Here is a 10,502-nt window from a genome sequence, read left to right as displayed (position 1 = left end):
CTCTCACACACAGTCACCTGACGTTGTCTGTGGGACAAATGAACCTCTCCTCTCTCTCCTTGCTTTCACCTGTCCTGAGCTGTGTTGTGATGATTCATGTTGGTGAGTCAGACTTTTTATGCTGTGCAGGGATTTCCCCAAGAATTAATCTCTCTCTTGTTTCTCATCTCAGGCGTGTGTGACACACATACACAAAAAGGTGTTGCAAGGCAGTATCTGTGACCACTGATGTTAGCATTATGTTATGTTAGCACCAAAGGAAACACCCTCCCCCCCCCCATACCTTTCCAATGTCGCAATTGGGAGAGCTGTGTCTGACAATTTTTGTAACTTTCTGAAACAAATAATGCAACATTGATGCCAACTTCACAGAGTGAGCGGTCAGCTATGTGGAGGTGAGAAAAGAGCCAGGGTTTGAACTTCTCACTCAAGCTTTCCTTCATTTGTTACACTCCTTTCGAGTCCAACAATATGATGCTTTCAAGGAGATACTGTCTGAAAGGCAGTCACGCCCCTCTATGACTTAGTTATAAACACATGACATGATCCGACGACAGGCCGTATGTCCTGTAGGCCTGGGGGTTAAGGCACAGGCCCTGAAAAAATAATGCTCATAATCAATGATTTCTTCGTCAGCACTTTGTTACCACCAGCGAGGATACAAAATCGGATCAAGTTCAGTAAAGAGCAGCAAGATTTGCTGTCAGTCACCAGAATATGATTTGTTTTGATTTGAATTTTGAGTTGTTTTTCCATGCCCTCTTGAACAACAAATAGAGGTGTTTTTTGATCTGATGGCCCTATCAGCAGGACCATATAATTTGTCTTTGCCTTTACAAATCACTGTTGAAAAATAAATCAGTTTTATGATGTGACAAAGTTATGGTTAAGGTCTGGTTGGGTTAAAATAAGTACTTTGTTAAGGTTAGGGGACATTTATTGTCATGGTTTTAATAATAAACACTTGGTTAAGGTTAGGGAACGATTGTGGTCATGCTTTTAAAAAAACACCCTAATGCAGACTTCGTCATTCTATAATAACGTCACCTGACTTCCTCCTGTGCTCCTGTGATAATTAGTAGGGCTTTGTCACTTTGACGTAAACATATGATGTTTTAGGACACTTGCTGAAACATCTATTGCTGTTGTTCTTCTTGGGAGGACAGTCTTGTCCATGTAGCACTGATGATGCAGAATGACATCTCAAACTCATTGAATGAGTTACCTGTCAGTCAATATGACTTTATGTGTACAGCTTTTGTTCATATTTTAATAAGCCAGTGTGAACATAATGATAATCATTATGATGCTGTTGAAAAAGTCCACTACATGACTAAACCCTCCACCAGATCTTCCACAAACCTAAACCTGAATCTAAACCAAGGCTTTTTTTGTCTTTCTCTCTCTCACACATTATTTATTCAAACCACAGAGGAAACAAGTCAGATGTCATGGGGGATTTTTCAAGACTCTCAAGAGCTGTGCATTTGTTTTCCACTCAAATTTACATGCAGAGTGGGACCTCCCCTCATCGCTCTCATTTACATGCACTCAGTAACCCCGATTCTGTGAAGAAGCAGATAAAGGTGTCAGCCTAATCAAAGCGTACGGTCAGCAGCAACCTCAAATACCTGAGTTTGTATGGTTTTCCTGATCATCAGGTTAATCTCTGGAAGGACGTGTGACACCTTACCATCTGGATTAAATAACAAAGGGATAAAAAGAAGACATTGTTTACTGTTAAACCCCTCAACTCTCCACTACCAGTGTCCAACACATGATGACGAGCACAGTGTCCAACGAAATGAGACCAAACCATGCATTTCAGTTTTTAGAGTCATAAAGACAGTTTCCCATTCATTTTCATTCAGGCTGCTGTTGGTCTCCATTTATTTCAGTAGGTTATGAAACACCTTCAGGGACATGAAACTTGCTCGAGTGCAGTGATCTGTCACAGAGAACATCATGTCTCATTCAAGTTTGGCTGATTTGAGAATTCCTCCTTGACGGTGTGTTCAAGGGGTTATGGTGGAACCAATTTTACATCAAAGTCTGTTTACAGGTCTTGGGGAGTACTACTGTATTACTGTACTGTACTGAAATGTAGTGTATGTGACCTCACTTAAGGTAGCGTTGGATGGGGCAGAAAAAATCTGGGGGAGCGGAGTTAGAAGTGAGCTTACCAGACCTCTGTAGCCCGCTCCTCATCCCTGCTTGAGGCTACGCAAGCTGCTACTAGCATAAGGCCACATTCAGACCAACTTTGTCTCTGTGTGAAAAAATGCAGCCCTCTCATTTATTTGAATGGAGCCAGTCCGGTGGTGCAGAGGGGTTGCCAACGCAGGGGGCTCCGGCAAAATAACGCAGTTCTTTTCTTCTGTTTTCATTTGGATTCTATGGATTTTGATATAAACTCTTTGTCTCATTTTAAGGATGTTTTTATCAAATGTTGCTATGTTCCTTGTCCATGGTCCATGACTGAAATGCTGCTACATGACAGTTGGCATAACTGCAGTAACCTAATCTGGTTGTCACAGCCTGCATGGAAACACGATTCAGGTCAGAGTTTTAGGAAGCAGACTCTGCAGAGTCTCCTGCACCTCACAGCTACGATCCAATGATACCGAAACAGAGCAGAGAGAAAACAAATGTGTGACACGAACAGTTAGCTGCTTCCTTTAGCATGCTAATGATGTGTCAATAGGTTGACTGAGACCACTTTCACACATTAGAAGGATGACAAGAGGAGTTCAGTGAAGCAGAAAGTGAGGGGGAGCTGTAATTGAAATGAGAGCAACATGAGATGTAAACAAGCTTCTAAACTATCAGGTGAAAAACTGCAGCCGCCGCGTCTCAGCTATATTTACACATGAACACACTGACCCTGTGTCACACAATCCCCGTTCACACATACAGCTACTGTCACTACTTAATAACACTACATCAAAGCTGAGGGCTCTAACATGCTTCCTAACGTCAAACACCCACTATGAGGTGTTTTTACTGAAGCTTTGTACCATTTCCTGAAAGTCCTTAGCACCCTGACATCAGATCAGTGATGATACTGGAGGAGCAGTTAAGGGCACGAGGCAGTGCGTTTTGTGATGCACTTTGTTTATGGGTACACATGCTTGTTCAAAGTCTCTCTATTATCCTGTCACCCATATAAATTAAGCATTTGCCCATTTGCTTCCTAGTTGGTGGGATGGAGGGATAGGAATGTATTTTAAAAACAGTGAGAGAAAGTAAACTTAACTGTATCGGGTCCTTATTTCATTGGGGATGCTTGTTGATGTAGAATAGCAGCAGATAAAAGTCAGAAACACTCACATTTGGACTTGTGCTTGTCTCAGACCTGACTTGAACCTGCCCAGTCTGTAACTGGGCGCTGAAAGTACACTACATGGCCAAAACTATGTGGACACCCCATTAATTCCAAAACCATGGGCATTAATCTGCTGTTATAACAGCCTCCACTCTTCCGATTTCAGCCTCTCCACCAGGTTTTGGAACCTGGATTTGCTCCCATTCAGCCACAATGTGGTTGTGTATGGTACACTTTGCTATCTGCAATATGTGAGTTTTAATAAATTGTTTTCAGACACAGATGTCAGTGAAAAGAAACTGGTGCCTGCAGGGGTTAACACACAAGAAAACACACACTGAAGCTCTAAAAACTGGCCATTGGCAATTCTGAAGTGATCAATCAGACATTCATCAGTTAGGGCTTCTAACAGACAGCCACTGCACACAACTGGGCTTGATCAATACACTCACTTCAGTTACTGATCACATTTAAAAGGTAAAAATGGCGACTGGCAGAATTAGAATCTGTCTGTGTTGTGCAGAAACTGATCTGTAGTCAAAGGAGAACTGCAACTTTAAATGAATTATTTTTTTAAATATTTTTTTCGATTGTTTTTATATGTTTATTTTGCCTGAAATGTGGCATTGCACCTACAGCAAGTTTACTTTTCATAACAGCTTCTGTGTAGAAAATTGCTGAACATCTTTAATAAGTCACACTCTTCATACATTTGGATCCTGGTCTGTAGTTTGTGTGTGAAGCTTTTTGTACCTCAGAACATGCTGGCAGCAAATTATATTAATTTTCTCTGCGGGAAACTAGTTTCACAAGAACAACGACACACAGAGAGACAAAGAAAAACACACACATGCACACAGAAAAGCAAACAGACACACATTTGCACTTTCTTGGCATTCCCGCTGGCTATGCACACACACAGTGCCAGCCCACCCGGATCAGGATCTCGTGCTTGTGACTGAGCTCTGATATAATAGCCTTATTATTTTAACATGACTCTCATAGCCAGTGATGTACAGACAGGAAACGCATCATCAGAGCTGGCTGGCGGCCCTCAGGGGAGCTCATGGCCATGCACTAGAGCAAAAGGTTCTGGGTAATGGGTTACAGATGAGGATAATGTAGGGCAGCTGCGTCAGCCTTGGAACAAACTAGAAGGACCGTAGACTTACCGGCTGTTGAGTCACATCCAGGCTAAATGTAGATTTATCATCTCAGAATGAACACGTAATGATGAAGATGATGACTGAGAACAGCTGCTACACACTGACTGTCTGAAAAATAAACTAGTGTGATTTTATCACATGTGAAATTTTCACACCAAGTCTGGTACAATTAATGTTAAAAAAATAAAATAAAAATTCAGAGAAAGAGATGAAACCTCAGAAGCTGTTTTACAGAACGAACTTACTGGCAGTAGAGAGAGAACTATCTACTGAAAATCTATATTTTACATAAGAGTAACTTTCTCTTTTATCTTTTGGGTCAGCAGGCAAACTCATGAGCTTGATAACAAAGCAAAAGGTTAGTGTGACTGAACTGAACTTTGAAAGTCAGCTGGGCTGTTTGGGTTGCGACACCCGAGGGGTCATGGGAAATGTTTGGGTCACCAAATGTTGCTGGTTAAACACTTTCAATAGAATACCTTTAATTTAATTTGGGCATATGCTGCCACACTTGTGTTATACACAACTAAATTTGCTTAGCTACATAGCCACGCCCTGTGCTAGCAACACACTATGTATTTGGCAATATTTTGGTGTATTCAGGCCAAAATATGACAGTTTGGAGCATAATAAGCATAAGGAAATCTTGGTTGCCAGATTGTCAATTTTTCTGTTGTAAGTCATATTTTATAGCAGATTCTTTATTCATTCAAATGGTAATACAATAATAGACATTTTCGATGTCAGCGCAACTCTTACTGTTTTGTTTGGCTACTTCAAATGTTAAAAAAACATTTACACATGTACACTTTTGTACAATGCTAACATATGGCAAAAGTTGCTAGCATGGTTAGCTGTTTAGATATGAGGCATGTACCTGCGTTTGTTGAGCTATGTAGAGTTCAAATCACATTGCAGAGACGGCTAATTATGTGCAGCTAAATTGGAATAATTGCTCATATCAGTGTCCTAATTGTAATTTAGAGTCAGAGATATCAGAAATTTCTGGAGATATTGAAAGAACTACAAAAGTGTTAACAAACTGATGGCACAATCGCTGCAAATCCATCATCAAATCACCTCTGAAAGTTATGTATTTAGCCATATTGTGGCATATCGAGCATTTCTGTTACACATCTGCATTTCCGTAGCTACGTATGTAGCTGACCGAGCTAGCAGCAATTGCAAGCTGTGTATTTAGCCATATTTTGTCATATTCTGTCCAAAATCTGATCGTCTGGAACATACTGAGTGTACTGATGGACAGTGGAGATTTAAAATATGCTAATGTAGTGGTGTGATAGGTTTCTTTGAATTCAATTCAGTTCAATTCAATTATATTTATATAGTGCCAATTCATTACAGAAGTTATCCCTTTAGACATTTTGACAAGTTTCGGCACATTTTTTTGCCATGACTCATCGGAATCCATTGTAAATGCAGCTCACTACAGCTGCATTCCCCCATAAAGGAACAAGCTATAAATGTTTCAGAGCTTCCTTTAACAGAAGTCTAGTAATACAGATTACAGGATAAAACAGGATCATAGACAGTATGATGGGATATACTGAAGATTTCACTTCAGACCCAATTTATGACTTGTGTGTGTTGTATTGTGGCTCAGTGACTGTATTCAGAATGTGGTTTGGACTGAGTTGTGCTATAACCTTCTCTCTGAGCTCTGTCATTATTTCCTGCACAGTTGGAAAATAAAACAAACTTTAGTCTCATGGCTCCTTTTTCTCTCTCTTTCTCTGCATTTTCTCTGTTCCTTGCTTTTTCTCTCCATCTTTCCTTCCTCCCCTTATTCTCATTTGTTTCCTCTCTCTTGTATTCTTTTTCCATCTCTTCATGTTCACTCCCTCTCTCTCTCTCTCTCTCTCTCTCTCTCTCTCTCTCTCTCTCTCTCTCTGTCATGATGTGGTGGATCAGAATGAATGATATAAGATATTTGGGTCACTGAACCACATAAGAAGCAAACAGCTACTGTACAACGCCCCCACACAAACACACACGCACACACTGGGCTTGGTCTGTTACAGTTTGACTTTAAAGTAACACTCCACCCAAATTTTTACTAAATCAAACACTCAGCCCTGTGGCCTTGGAAAGGTTTTTTGTGTCCTCCTTCATGGAGAGCAGCAGCTGTGCTCAACTTATGTCACTTACAATATATTCCAATGAAGTTTTCATGGCAGAAAAAAGTATCAAGACAAAAAGTGAAGCCATTTACAGCTCCACTTTACTTACTAGCCCACTGGTTCCATCATACAGGCTCAGTAATTTCCTAAAACAGCTGGACAAAGTAGTTTTTAGCAAACAAACCAGGATGACATCATACATTTGTTGGAGACTATTTTCAGCAGCAGATTAATACATATTTAGTGCTCTAGTGAGTATTCCTGGCTGCAGGACGGTGTATGTGGGATTGACTCAAAATAAACTACAGTGTAAACATGTGTTTTTATTAGTTTTTAGCCATGCTTGCAGTATGGCTATACAGATGGTAATGTTTGTCCTGTTAGTTGGTCGGTCGGTCCAGGATTTATCAGATATGCAGAAACATTTATGACCTCTGACTGTAATATAAACCTGCATGGCTCAGTTATCTAAATGCAGCATGGGAAGAAGCAATGAGATAATAGTTAAAGGTCCAGTATGTAACATTTAGGGGGAGCCATTGTCAGAAATGGAATATAATATTTATAAATATGTTTTCATTAGTGTAAACTCACCTGAAAACAATAATTGCTGTGTTTTCATTTTCTTAGAATGAGCCGTTTATAACTACATAGGGAGCGGGTCCCCTTCCACGGAGGTCGCCATGTTGCACCGCCATGTTTCTACAGTAGCCCAGAACAGACAAACCAATTATTGTCTCTAGATTGGACCTTTTGTGAGTTTCGTAGCCACCGTAGTTTCTCCTACACACTTGGAAGGGGAGGGTGAGGCAAACGGTATTCAAATGGTTGGAAACTGCAATTTTAACGCTAGATGCCACTAAATCCTACATACTGGACCTTTAAGACTAATAGCCTGTAAATAAAAAAATTAAACACAGATCAACTGGTGCCAAGTTTAAGCAAAGCTCCACCTCTTCACTTCCTTTCACCAACTACACGTTTTTAACTGAGTGAGCAGGAAATCAGACTGAGATCATGTTTGTGTGTATTTAGCACAGTTACTATCAGGCCTCTCCCTGCACTCTTTCATAAAACAACAAACCTAATCTGTCGCTCGCTGATGAAAGGCTTTTATGGCATCTGAACCGATCAGTTAGCTGCTATCTGACACACCTGACAGTCACATCCACTTGGTGACCTTGACTCACATAGGTGCACACACAAAACCTAGCCAGCCAATCAGTATTTCTTTTTCAGTTTACCTTTTAAATGCAACAGACTTTGGACCTCTGTTTTAAACGACACTCTACAAGTAAAATGTATTATGTATCACTATTGTAGGTTATTGCTGAAGTTAGGAATCATCTTTAGAACTTTGATGCCTTAACAGTTCAGTCTTTAAGGATCAAACCAACTGGAGTTTTGGCTGTTGAACTGGTGAAGCACAAGTTTTTCAGAAGTGAGTTTAAAAGAAACACATACACTGCACAGGAACAAGATAACACAGAAACTCTGGAGAGTATAACACACACACACACACACACACACACACACACACACACACACACACACACACACACACTGGCACCTGTCCACCTGCTCCACACACACACTGGGACACATGGACTGAGCTCAGGTTGCACAACACATACCTGCTGCAGGCTCACACTTTGCCCTGAGAAAACATTTGCATATCTCTACACCTGGGAGGGGCCGCTGAGGGTGACAGGTGTGTGAAGGTGAGCATTTTTGCACAGAACGAGGACTGTGGATTTCTTATCGTGTGGTCAGACCAAACTTTGCTCCCCGTTTATTGTAGTGAGGATGGGGGCTTCCAATCGTCCAATGACCTTCCAGCTTGAGAGACAGGGTGGGATTGACCTCTCATTCAGAATATCATAAGGATATATTGATTTTTCATATCCTTGTTTATATAACTGCACGGCAAAATATTACAAGCAGCAGAGAAGGAGGGATGTTGCATGGCTGTAATGAGTGCAAGGACAACAACAGAGGTTAATGACAGCAAAGTATTAAGAAGCTGAAAAATTTACAAATTGTGGAATGCTGTTGTTAGCCTGCAAGCCACACTAGCTCCACAAGTTTATGCTTACAATCCTACCCATTTTATTACCTGTCCCAACTGCTTTTCAGCACATTACACAAGTTAGTTTTGCCTTCCAAAATCATACGGTCACCTGTACCTTTACAGTGGAGTTGTGCAAGGAAGGGATCAATTTCACGGCTAGTACGGACAGGAGAAATTATTACTTTAAAGGCCCTGCACATCCACGCAGATGTTCTCACTCATTCTGGCTGATTAACCTACTGCTCAGATTGAAGTTGGGTCAAACTTTGCTGGGCATTACATGGTCACCTATCTCAATGCACGAATAGTTGAAGTTTGTTCCATCTTAATAGGTGCAACAGGAGAATATCAGAGATGTCAATCAAGCACAGTCTGTACGTTCCCATACAGTCCTGAGAAGAGGTCTAATGAGGCTGAATAAGTGAAAACACATGTGAGGATGTACCATGAGAAGTGTTAAAGGGAACTGCAACAATTTTACACATCAAAGTCTGTTTACATGTATTGGCGATTACTATCGCATATGAAAAAAATGTGTGAAGTCTTATAAATTGCCTCAATTGATGTCACCCGAGTCAACATTGGTTGGGTCTGTGGAATGCAAGTTTGGAAAAACACCTGTGGGTGTGGAGTTGTGTGGAGAAAAAGGTGAGCTTACGAGACCTCGCTCCTCATCTCACTTCATCTTCAACAATTTCCCTCTGGTTAAATTATGTTCTATCTTATCTTATCTCTGCTTGAGGCTGACGGCTCAAGGCTACATTAGCCACTACTAGCATGACACACCCAAATCTCCGATCAAGCTATCGCCAGTTGAGTTTCATTGTGGGTAATGTAGGTGCCAGGTTTTGACAGGAAGATGAATGCATAGAATAAAAAAAGATATCTCTGATTCCACTGATCCAATTTGGATCTTTTTTTTTTTACTATCCATCACTCAAGTCAATTTTATTTATATAGTGCCAATTCATAACATAAGTTATCTCATTGCACTTTTCCTATAGCGCAGGTCTAGACCCTACTCTTTGTAATAATATTTACAGAAAACCAACAATTCCCACCACGAGCAAGCACTTGGTGACAGTTGGCAAGGAAAAACTTCCTTTTAAGAGGCAGAAACCTCGAGCAGAACCAGACTCAGGGTGGGCGGCCATCTGCCACAACCTGAGGGATAGTGAATTAATACTATATTATCTTACATTTCTGTATATATTTTAATAGCACATTTTTCTGTTTGTTTTTATTTCACACATGCTCTGGTGATGTGATCTGTTTCCCATGCCAATAAAGTCCAAATGAATTGAGAGAGGATACAAATGCAAATTCCATATAGTCCTTTAAAATAATAATGTAGTGGTAATATTAATACTATAATAATGACAATAATTGTAGTAGTAAAAGAACATTGACATCCAACACAGCAAAAACATTTTGTATTCTCAGTTCATCCATTTGATTTAAATGAGTTTCCCTGCAAACTTTAGGTAAAGAAAGTGTAACTTGTAAGACAGGAATGAGTTACGCAGTGCAGACTTTATTCCATATTTAATGTTCTCATTTTATTAATCTTGTCAAGAGCTTTATAACTCAGCTGTAGTAAGAGCTCTATGCTTCACTATATTGTTTTGTTTTCATGTGCGTTTTAATCATCTTCTAAAAAGTTGTATAATAGCACAATTAAAATATATAAAAACGTGCTGAAATTTCCTGCCTTCCTATGTGAATCTAACTAATCATATTATACACTGAATGGCTGTGTGTGCACGTGCATGTGTGTAAGCAATAAAACCACACCGATG

The sequence above is a fragment of the Siniperca chuatsi genome, linkage group LG2 (genome assembly GCF_020085105.1).
Source record: "Siniperca chuatsi isolate FFG_IHB_CAS linkage group LG2, ASM2008510v1, whole genome shotgun sequence".
In the NCBI taxonomy this organism is placed as follows: Eukaryota; Metazoa; Chordata; class Actinopteri; order Centrarchiformes; family Sinipercidae; genus Siniperca; species Siniperca chuatsi.
This window is presented reverse-complemented; position numbering follows the sequence as displayed.